This window comes from Arvicanthis niloticus, chromosome 10 (assembly GCF_011762505.2).
Source record: "Arvicanthis niloticus isolate mArvNil1 chromosome 10, mArvNil1.pat.X, whole genome shotgun sequence".
NCBI classification, from domain to species: Eukaryota; Metazoa; Chordata; class Mammalia; order Rodentia; family Muridae; genus Arvicanthis; species Arvicanthis niloticus.
Genome location: NC_047667.1, coordinates 7,207,815 through 7,220,260, shown reverse-complemented (window position 1 = coordinate 7,220,260; position 12,446 = coordinate 7,207,815).

The following is a 12,446-nucleotide window of genomic DNA, read 5'->3' as shown; positions in this document are numbered from 1 at the left end:
CAAATGTCTCTGGGGGTGCAGCAGTTAGTGACTCTCCAGCATGTCTGCTAATCACTCATTTGTCTCCTCTCGAAACAAAAATGGTTTACTGCCCCTCACGAGACAGAAACAGCTGCCAGTCCAAACTGAAGTGCACTTTTCAGAAACCAAATAATTCAGACAGACGGGCACAAACAACTTAGAAACCAAATAACTTAAACAAACCTAGACAAAACAGCACACAATTTAGGCAATCCTAGCACATGAGAAGAGAAATCAGACGATTTAGACAAAAGGTCACACAACAATCAGACAGAAAAAAACCGCCGTGTCCCTCCCAGCGTGGTTCTTGGATTAAGGTGGTTGCATATCCAGGACGAGCCCCCAAATGAAGAGCTCCAAACTCCGGAGACCCTTCCTCAAGTCTTAGGACATTACGGCCACCCAAAAATCACAAGAAACCATACCTGGATGCAATCAGCAGAGGTTTATTAGGGGAGGAGCCGGTGGTCAAAAACAACAAGCTCTTTAGCTCCAAGAGCAGGATTTTGGCCTAGAGTGGTGGGTTAAAGGGTCTTTTATAGCATGGGGTGGGGGGAAGAAGGCATTTTCTCGCGCTTACACATGAATGGTTGCATTTTGGCGCGGTTACACATGATTGGTTGTTTTACAAATTTTGAACATAGCACTGGGAAGGCCAAGGGAGGGGTAATCAAGAACAGTGGAACATTCCAGAGAATCTAGCCCAAATGATCTAGAGTCATGTGAAAATCACTGCACACTCATTTTTCTCAAAAATATGGTTTCACCAAGTCACTGCCCTACCTTGTATTCTCACTAGCTCCAGCTGTAAAGCCACAGCCCTGTCATTGTGTTTTTACCACCTGAATGACTTTCACTCCTTATAGCCAGTTCCTGGAACTGGCCTGGCTTGTTTCAGAGCAAATTTTCCATGTCCCTAAAAGAACTTAAAGGGCATCTATATATGTATATATTCTATAAAAATGATTTTTATAATTTTTCATTCTTCACTCCAAGGCCCTGGTTCTTTTCATTTAGATTCAACCCTCCACAGCCCCTCCCACAGAGAAGTCTATGGCCATTAGTCACAAGGAACAGTGTCTCAGGCTCCCCCACATGTAGATGACGTATCACCAAGCTCTCAGACCAAGCCAACAGGCATTATCTGCTGCCAGACCCTAACCCACCCTGAAACTGTATATAAGGGATCTATTCAAGAGAAGTAAAAGGTGTTTGAGAATCATCCTGGTGTCCAGAACCTGCCTGGGATACCAAGCTGCCTCCTGGTTGAAGGTTCCTCTGGTCTTTGTTTAAGTCCAGACAACCTGCAACGGGCATTGACAGAGACTCTCTATCTAGACTCTTTTTAAAACAAAAAGAAAAACCTGGTAATGCAGCAGCCATTTAAAAGTCACAGGGCAGCTGCCAGTCCTTAAATCTGTGGGAAGGGTTAGAATTTTTAGACCATTGTGGAACCCCCAAAGCAAGGAAATGCTCCCATTGGACAAAGCGGTTCTCTTCTTTTCTGTCATGGGAAACTCAACATCACATAAAAAATCACCCCAAGCCAGGCAAATATGAGCCATACTAAAGTCCCACAGAATAAAAATAGCCAAAAAAACCAAGCCTCCTTGTTTTGGGAGAAAGTCCTTCAGATAGCATCATGCATGGCTGAGGCCAATATTTATAGTCCAGACTCATGGAGCAGAGTAGATTTCCTCATCAAAAACAGAGAAAAAAAAAAAACAAACTCTTGTGAGTTTTTGCCAATCTTAGTTGCAATTCAGCAATATGTAGGGCCATCTATAATTGGACAGACTGAGAACAACACAGCTCTTGAGCCCCCTCAGTCAAATGAACCCAAAGATCAAGGTTCCAAAAAATCACCCTGTTTCAGACCTCAAAGCCCTTACCCAACTAATAAGAGAGATAAAATCCACCTACCCACCCCTCCTCCCTTATGCCTTGGAGGAAATGCCAAACAAACTGTCTGTTCCTCCTGCCCCTCCCTCCCCTGCCCAAAGGCAAGGCTCCATTAAAATGCTAAAAAAGCTCTTGCATGCCTCTCCCCTTACTCCACCAACTCCTATCCAACCAAAGAGAGATAAATCCCCTCCCCCTTCTCCAAGCTGCAAAAATGAAAGACCTTCAGAACCTGTAGATAAAACCCTGCCAAATTCCATAGTCCCTTATACTCAACCATCAACCACTCAACAACTCTGCAATTTCAGGGACTCTCATACAAAAATTAACTCAGCCTCCCATGCTACTCAGGAGTCTGGTACAGAAATTGAAACCCAAACTGCTGGAGCATTCCCAGTTAAAATCAACCCCACTTGAGCTAAACTACTTAACTGGTACCCACTCCAAGCCTCATACCTAAAAGAAATCAGGCAAACAGTGAAGGAAGATGGCATTCATGCATCATGGACAAAATCTCTCCAGCAGAGCCATATTGCCAACTTAAATACCCCCAAAATTAGAGAGATATTTGCCATTTTGCTCTTCCTGGCCTAATGTTTCTAGAGTGGGAAGCCTACTTTTGTGATGAATGTCTTCAACAAGTCAGGCAAAACCAGGAGAGGAGCAATGACACCCCATGGGGTTTTAATGAACTCTTAGGCCAGGAAGATTTTTCTACTGGAGCACAGCAGGCAACTTAGCCAGCAGGGTACTATGAGCAGGTCTGCCTCTGTGCCATTGAAGCCTGGAATAGGCTCACTCCACCCTCAGGGTCACAAGACCCCACCTACTCCCTGTTCTCCCTCCATCAGAAGCCTGGAGAATCCCTATCTGATTTTATTCTCAGAACTGAAATGAGCTTAGAAAGAAAAATCTCCAACCCCACAGCTAGATACCTTCTTCTTAAAACCACTGTTTGAGAAGGCATGACTTTTGAGTCTAGGCGAGCTTGCTAGGGTCTCCAGGAAGAGCACCATGATAGGTGGACTGTGGCAACCCGAGAAATAGGAACCTCATCATACCAGGTTGCATCCGTAGCTCAGGCATTTGTGGCAGGAGTAAAAACAGAAGGAATCTGTCGTGCGCTGCTATCTGACCAGCAGAAAGACTCAACACAACGGAGTCCTTCCCAAAGAGTTTACTCAGGTTCTCAGCAAGATTCTGACAAGTGGCCCTGAGCCTTCCTCATGTCCGCCTTAAATCCCTGTAGCTAGCCAATGCACTCAGGCCAGATGGCGTCTCTACAGTGACCTATGTCAGATCGGCCCATATCACGCAACAATCTCATGCCAAATTAGGGCCTGTTTACAACTTGGTGTTCAGGCAGCCAGTGCCATTTTAGGGCGAGGTCAACTGGCATCTCACAGTTCCCCCTTTTTGTTTAACAAGAATATCGCAGGAAGCATTGACCTGAGCCCAGCAAACGAAGCATCCATTGGGGAAGATTGTACTACCCTCTCCCCAGGATCATCTCCTGGGGCAATGGCAGACCCATCTTGCATTCCTTTTTCACCGGGATGGGGCCAAGGGAATGCAAAACCCATATGCACACAGGTATACTTCCCTGCATCAGAGTTTTCAGGCTAACTGGCACAGTGCAGTATCTCGCCCATCATTCGATTATTCTTTCAAGCTTGCAAGCCAAGCTTGGGGGGAGGCACCAGCCTCAACGACATAAAAGGCTTGTGCAATCAGGGCAAGATCTCTCTTTCGGGCCCCATTCATTCTGCAGAGACACCATAGGCAAAAGGCACAGACCACTATGAGAACCAAGGCTAAGACACCCATTTCTGCCCACTCCTTGAGGTGCATCAATGCTCATTGAATCCAGGCTGTCAGTCCCTCTGCTACAGCCAGGTCGACTCTCGTTGAATTCACAGTCACCATGGCTAGGTGAAGATCAGTCATCAGGCTTTCAAACTGACGCGACCAGCTTTCTGTAAGATAGCTTGACAATTGTTTGGACAAATTAGCAGCCTGGGTGACATTGGTGTACTGTACACAAGTAACACACAATCCTGAAAACTTCCATTCACATCCTAATTGAGCCAACTGCCAAAGCATATCTATTTGCTCTTAGACAAGATCCACACGTTGATTTAGGATCATAACACCTCTTTTTAGCTGGGTATTGACATTAGATTGCACATCAAGTGCATGGGCTACGGAGGCAGACAAATTATTCAAAGTTTGGGCAGTCTGAACTGAGGAATGCATGGCTATGGCAGCAGTGGTGGCCAAAGAAACAGCTGTAATGATGGCTGCTGTAATTCCAAAATCTCTCTTGGGGCGAAAAAGGGTAAAGCTAGATGGAGCTTCAACAGGAACAGGTACCCAGCAGGACATTTGGGTGACCATTGCCAGGGAAAACATGCTAGCATTCCAAAACATACTATAAAACAACAATCACTCCTAAAATCTAATCTACCCTTAACTTTACTACAGTTACTAACTGTAAACATAAGAGGAGGCCATACACATACAAGGGTGGCCTTATAAAAAACATTTCTACCACTACTAAACAATCTTACTGAAGCTTCAAATACCTCAGAAGAATTCCATACAAAACTAGCATTTCCTGTTCTACTTCCTTTTCATCAACCCAAGCAGCTATCTGATTATACAACTTAATACAATTCCTGTCCTCTAAAATATTACTAACCTTAACAAAACATACACTTCCTAACAAAGCTATACTAAAATTATCATTAACACTAGCAAACTCACTATCATAAGGCAAAAAGGGCAACTCTACACTATTATTACTACTAAAAAATCTGGGAAAAACTTGGGCATCATGACGAACTGGCATCGGCTTCTCTTAAAATCCAAAGGCTCATAATATCATTGATTATTTGCATCCTGAAACACAGGAAAGGCCATATGAGTGTCTTTCCAAACATCAGGACACAATGTCTGTTTGTTCTCTTCCTTAAAAATAGGTGGGGACGTGTCCGCATAAGGTGGTGGCAAAGGAGAAGGAGTGGGCCAAGATGGCGGAGCCGAGGGCGGCACCCCGCCATTGGGTAGGGTGACTTCCACCCTCTTCTTCCCTGTACTCTCCTTCTTCTTCCGTTCCAAAGCTAGGGACTCCATCTTGGAGAGGAGTTCCTCTAAATTCTCTTCTAACATTTCTAACTCATCTTCTGAGCTAGTTTCTCCCTCTTCCAATTCCTGTTCACTGGACCCCCCTGACCTTTCCTCTCTCAGCTGCTCCAGGACATCTGTAGTTTTTTTCTAACACCTGGCAGCATCTCTCATCCCCAAGACAACTCCGAATAAGCTTCCACACTCCTCTAACTTCTCCTTTCAAACTCCCCTGCTCCCAGGCAAAATCTAGATCTTTCCCCAACTTATCCCAGCTCGGAGCTGTCAGATGTCCAGACTCAGCAAACCAGGGTGCAACGGAGTCCACCTCCTCCAAAAAGGTCTTGAGCGTAGGCTTTTCATCTTAAGACCTTTAGCCTTAAGCAACTCCTGCAGAGCCTCCTTAATTGAGTAAGACGGAGAGTTCCCCATTTTACTTTCACTCTCGCACGTCTCTTTGTTTCTCTAAACCAGCGGACTTTAAACTTGTCTCCTTTTGAGAACTTTCCTAAATCTTGGGCCCTGTCTTACCGGGCACTTACCGATTAATCACCCTGTCTGCCAAGGGTTCTGGAGCTCCCCGTATGGGCCACCACTTGTCGTGCGCAGCTATCTGACCAGCAGAAAGACTCAACACAACGGAGTCCTTCCCAAAGCAGTTTACTCAGGTTCTCAGCAAGATTCTGACAAGTGGCCCTGAGCCTTCCCTGTGTCCACCTTAAATCCCTGTAGCCAGCCAATGCACTCCGGCCACGTGGCGTCTCTACAGTGACCTATGTCAGATCGGCCCATATCATGCAACAACCTCATGCCAAATTAGGGCCTGTTTACAACTTGGTGTTCAGGCAGCCAGTGCCATCTTAGGGCGAGGTCAACTGGCCTCTCACAGGAATCTGCTTCAAATGTGGAGAGGCAGGACACTAGAGGGATAAATGCCCACTAAACTCCCCTTTTATAACAGATTCTAATCCCCCTAAGGCCCTCTGTCCTCACTGTAGAAAAGGTTTCCACTGGAGGAGACATTGTACCGCTCCATATGATAAAGATGGTAAGCCACTGGAGCCTTTAAACTTCAAACTTCAGCCCCAACAGTAAGAGGGACAACTACTCCTGTAGAAGTCTTATGGGTGTCCAGCATTTCAGAAGGCTCACACCCAAAGTAAACCATTAAAATAGATGATAAACCATTCAAGTGTCTTATTGATATTGGGGCAAATAGGACAATGTTAAGACAGCAAGAGGTCCCACACGACTGGCAGCTGACCCCTGGGCCCCAGCTCATAGGCATAGGGGGTACCTCTCATGCATTTATCACCAAACAGACCTATAGGTGGGAAGACCCAGATGGGGCTACAGGCCTTATATGCCCCCTGGTGGCTCAAGAAGCCACCAATCTTTTAGGGAGAGATATTGTACAAGCCTTAGACATGGTTCTAACCAACCAGCCAGAAAGAGACCACGTTAAGATAGAAAATATTACTTATGAAGAAAATAGTACCCAAGGAGACCCAAATAACCCTCCTCCAAATCACTCCCAATTCTAGGGGCCACTGATAGATTTAGTACTCCCTGCCTTGACTGGCTATCTGACGTAGCCGTCTGGGTCCCACAGTGGCCTCTATCAAGGGAGAAACTTAGAGCCCTCAGTGAATTTGTAGAGGAGCAGCTGTGTCTACAACATATCTGCCCCTCCCACAGTTCATGGAACACCCCTGTGTTTGCTATAAAAAGGAGCTCGGGGGTGGAGACTATTGCAAGATTTGAGGGCAATTAACAAAACCGTGTGAATCGGGGGCTTCTACAAAGAGGGCCACCCCACATCTCAGCCATTCCTGCCAATTTCCCCCTATTAGCAATTGACATAAAAGTTTGCTTTTTTTTTCATCCCTCTTCACCCCTGGGACTGCAAATGCTTTGTGTTCTCAGTGCTCCCCATTAATGACTCTGGCCCAGCCTTTCAATATGAATGGACTGTTGTTCTCCAGGAAATGGCTAACAGTCCTACCATTTGTCAGGAGGCTGTAGCCACTGCATTAAAACCCTATTTAGACAAAGGACTAAATGTCTATCATTACATGGATGACATTCTTTTATGGGGGGATGCTTCTACCTCTCCCTTCCAACTTAAGGACCAACTAATACCTTCCCTATCTGCCCTAAGATTCAATATAGCCTCTCACAAAATCCAACTTATCCTTCCCATTACATTTTTAGGAAAAAAGATCTCCCTTAATTCAATACACCCCCTCAAACCCACTCTTTCCTTCCCTCAAATATTAAATCTGGCTTCCCTCCAGAGCTTTTTGGGCAACTTTAATTGGCTTCAACCCTGGCTTCACCTTTCCATAAGCACCCTTCAACCTCTCTTTATCTCCTAAAAGGAGATAAAAGTTCTTCCTCCCCAAGAACACCATCCCCAGAAGCAGTTCAAGCTGTAGATTCTGTCAATTCAGCCCTAAAAGATATGGCTCTTGATAGGTATGACCTAACCATACCTGTACATCTCCCTATCTTTAACTCCTCCCCTACACTTGTAGGAGCCCTTTACCAACCTCAGGGGGTGATGGAATGGCTCCATACCCCAGGGGGTGGTACACCCTGAATTTTAAATGAAATAGATGCACTTGCCAACATGATTAAAAATGGCAGGGATAGAGCCCTACAAACCCTAGGAAAAGAACCTGACGTTCTTGTCACCCCTTTCTCTCTCTCAGATGTTCAGTGTCTAGTAAAAAATCATTCCCACTTAGCTATCAGCTTAATAGGATTCCCAAGACAAATTGACAACCATTATTTTGATCAAAAAATGGGCCTCTGCCCTCCCTCTGTTGTTATGGCTACTCCACCCAAACTATTCTCAAGAGAGCCCATAACAGGAGCCCCCTCAATATTTACTGATGGAGGAAGAAGGGAGCTGGAGCAGTAATATACTACTTCCCTCATGATGAATTCCCTATCCTCTGATTCAAAGAGCTTCCCCACCACTCCCCCCAATATAAAGAATTATATGCCATTTACCTAGCTCTAAAAGAAGTCAAGGGAGGGCCCTCTTAACCTTTGTTCAGACATTGTATATGCTGTCAATTTGCTCCCCTGGTTGTCAAGATCATTTGTCAAACTAGATTACAACCCACTCTCCCCTCTACTCATACAGGTCTCTGCTCTCCTACAGGAGAGAGCCTCTCTCATCTATATCCAGCACATCCAATCTCACAATCTCCTGCCAGGTCCTATATCTGAGGGAAATGCACTCACTGACCAAACTGCCTCAACAGGGACATTTATAGCCTCCACTGAGCAAGCAGACCAGTCTTATTCACACACACACACACACACACACACACACACACACACACACACACAACACACACACACACACACACACACACACACACACACACACACACATATAAAGGGGCTTCATGCTCATTTCCCCCACATCCTTCTTGCTCAGCTTCAAAGGATAATAAAAACATGTGCCTCTTGTGCATCCCTCATTACCGCCGCAGCTTTACAAATCATGGGCACCAATCCCCGAGACCTCAAATCTAACGCCTTATGGCAAATTGATGTCATCCACATTGCCCAATTCAGTAGACAAAAATATGTTTTTGTCACCATAGATACTTACATTTTATATGGGCTATAGCACAGACAGGTGAAAACTCAAAAAAGCTAATTGATCATATGCTCTCTACCTTTGCCATCATGGGCATTCCTCAACAGATAAAAACTGATAATGGACTCACCTTCACTAGCTCTCAATTTAAAACCTTCTACACATGCTGGGAAATTGCCTATCATATGGGAATTCCACAACCCTCAGGGCCAAGCAACAATAAAAAGAACACATTAGACCCTGAAGGCCCAACTCCTGAAACAACAAACCACCACTTACCCCCTAATGTACAATTAATAATGGCCCTTACTACCCTAAACATATTCAACATCTACGAAACCTCCAAACACCCTCCTGTTTCCCTCCATTGGCACACACCAAAATTAGTTCCCCCTATCCTAGTATGATGGCAAGATCCATTAGATGGAATTTAGAAGGGACCAGACCCCCTCCTTACAACTGGGAGGGGTTTGCTTGTGCTTTTCCATAGGACCAGCCTAAGCCTATCTGGGTCCCTGCCAGAAATGTTCGATACCACCCCAGCAACCAAGAAGATGGCCCACCTCTCACTGATGGATCAAGAACCAAGGAGGGGAAAGAGAAGGCTGAGGAGTCACCATGCCCAGAGGAACAGCAGGATCTCCTGGAAGGGCATCCATGACCTGGTGATGGCTGTCCAGGCCATGTGCCCTCCAAAATCCCTCCCTCTCCTCTATTCTTTTGGCTATTTTTGTCATCCTTCATGCTAACTCTGCTACCACCCAGCCTCTCCCTAGCCTTCCCAATACCTACCATTGAAGATTCTATTCTAGGGAAACCTACAACAGACACAACAAAGTTATAGGAACCCAGGACTGCCCACTTGAAGGATGTTGAACCAGGACTGAGATTCCCATATACTCAGAATCCATCTCCAGCCCTTTTCTCTGCTTTCTTTACCGAAACATAGGTAAAAGTCTCCAGAAGGTCTCCACATATGGAGGTTGTAGATATTGGAGCTGTAGGATGGAATCTACCAGTATCGGTGGCACCATGCTCACCAACCTTAAAATTCATTTTCAGCTTTCCACCAGTGATCCATGGAATGAACACTGACAAACCAGAGTCATGGGTAAACTTTGCCCCAATGGCTATGCCAGATACCTTGTAGCTAACCTACATGTCTCCCATGAACTTGTCCCTGCCCCCAAATCTGCCTTTACCCATGCTAATATTATCCAACAGGAAAACCAGTCTCGGGAAGAACTACAAGCTACCCTCTCCTGGCTACAGTACATTCAATATGCAGCGGACCTCCTTCCCTTAATGACCCACCCCAATTCTTCCCAATGCTTTTTCTGTGCCTCTCTCTCTCTTGACCATTATTAATAGCCATTCCCATTAACTTTTCTATTTATGACTTCCATGGACCTGTGCCCACAAGGAAGACACAGAACATTCCTCTCTTTGACCTACCCCACCTCTTTGCCTTGCAGGGCCCTCCTCAAAACCCCATCTCACATGTGCCCATGACATCAACATTACCACATCAGTATGTGTTAACCTTCCTGCCCTCCTGTGTTGCAAGGGCACTACAGGTGTCTGTATTAACCCTCATTTTCAGGGCTCCTGCACCCTCATGATTGTTGTCCCCCAGGTTTATCTCTACGAACCTGAAGAACTCACTTTGCAAATGGGAGGAAGCCAAAAGAAGAGAGAGATCTTCATCCCTCTGCTCATTGGCCTTGCTGTTTCACTTGGTGCTACTGGAACTGCTGGGGCAGCCCTTGTCCAAACACAGCATCTGGCTGGCAACTTCCAGGACAAGCTTGACCAGGCAATGGTCTACTACAGACAACCTTGAATCTCTTCAACACCAGATAACCTCTCTAGCAGGAGTTGCTCTCTAAAACTGGAAGGCCCTGGACTTGATTGCTGAACAGGGGGAACTTGTGTTTTGCTGGAGGAGGAATGTTGATTCTATGTCAATGAATCTGGGCTGGTACAACAAAATATACAAATGATCAAAGAGTTTCAGGGGAACCTCCAGGGAAGCTGTACTCCCAACAGCCTTACCCCTTGGTACTCTAACCCCTTGACGGCTTGGATTCTTCACCTCCTTTGCCCCATGCTAGCCATTGAACCCTTGATTCTCTTGGTACCCTGCCTCATTCAGTTTCTAAAGCAACAGATAAGTAGCATTGCAAAGGTAACTACCAATCAGGTCTTGGCTCAGTATCAAACTGTTCCAAATGTAGAAAATATTTATTCTGATAACATCTCTCCTTTATAAAAGAAAAAGGGGGAGTTGTGGGACAGTGGGCTATGAAAAGCACCTGGGTGCTTAGTCGAGCATAGGCCTGGAACCCTGGACCCGTATTGGACTGCAGGTGTTTGGCTCTGCTCTAAGGCCCTGGTTCTTTTCATTTAGATTCAACCCTCCACAACCCCTCCCACAGAGAAGTCTATGGCCATCAGTCACCAGGAACAGTGCCTCAGGCTCTCCCACATGTAGATGAGGTATCACCAAGCTCTCAGACCAAGCCAACAGGCATTATCTGCTGCCAGACCCTAACCCACCCTGAAACTATATATAAGGGCTCTATTCAAGAGAAGTAAAAGGTGTGTGAGAATCATCCTGTTGTCCAGATTCTGCCTGAGATACCAAGCTGCCTCCTTGTCAGCTAGCCAGCTTCTTATCTGCCCAGTCTGGGCCAGCTCAGTGTGGAGAGTCAGGTGCAGCACCTGGGAGTGACCGACCAACAGTGGAGATGTTGGCAGAGGCAGCTGCAGAGACAGTAGTGGACCCTCCCTGCTCTCACCCTGTCCCCAGCCAGGAGATCATCATGGGACACACTCTAGAATCATGGACACCTCCCCTCCCATTGATGTCAGATAAAGCCCCTTCAGCTTCTTCAGTCTTTCACCTGACTCCTCCATTGGGGTTTCTGTGCTCAGTCCGATGGTTGTCTGTGAGCATCCACATCTGTCTTGGTCAAGATCTGACAGAGCCTCTTAGGAGACAGCTGTTTCAGGCTCCTGTCAGCAAGCACTTATTGGCATCCACAATAGTATCTGGGGTTGGTATGTGCATGTGTTATGGATCACCAGGTGGGGCAGTCTCTGGATACCCTTTTCTTCAGCTTCTGTTCTACTCTTCCCCTGTATTTCCTTTAGACAGGTGCAATTTTAGGTTAAAATTTTGGAGATGGGTGGATGGCCCCATCCCTCAACCAGGGGGCCATGCCTAACCTTTGAATGTGGTCTCAACAGGTTCTCCCTCCCCTTTGTGGATATTTCAGCTAATATCATCCCTGTCCTGTTCTGGGAGTCTTTTGCTTTCCTGGCATCTGGGACTTTCTGGTTACTACCCCTAGTTCCCCATCCCCAATTGCTACACACATTTCTTCAATTTTCTGACCCTCTGTACATCTCTTTCATTTCCTATCATACCTGATTCTTCCCTCTTTTCCCCTCCCTATCTTCTCTTCCTCCAAAGTCCCTCCCACCCTCTACTTCCATTGATTATTTTGTTTTCCCTTCTAGTGATGTCCTTAGAGAAGGTAGCCTAGACTGGCTTGTTGGGGCTGTAAGAACCTAGGCTCTGACCCTAACTGTACTTCTTGCTTAAAGTATAGAAGCAGGAGGAGGAGAAATGGGATAGGGGATTCCTGGGTGGGGTGCAAATGGGGAAAGGGGATAATATCTGAAATGTATATAAAATATCCAGTAAAAAACAAAAAAACAAAACAAAAACCCACCACCAACAAAAAATACAGTATCTTACTACCACTTAACT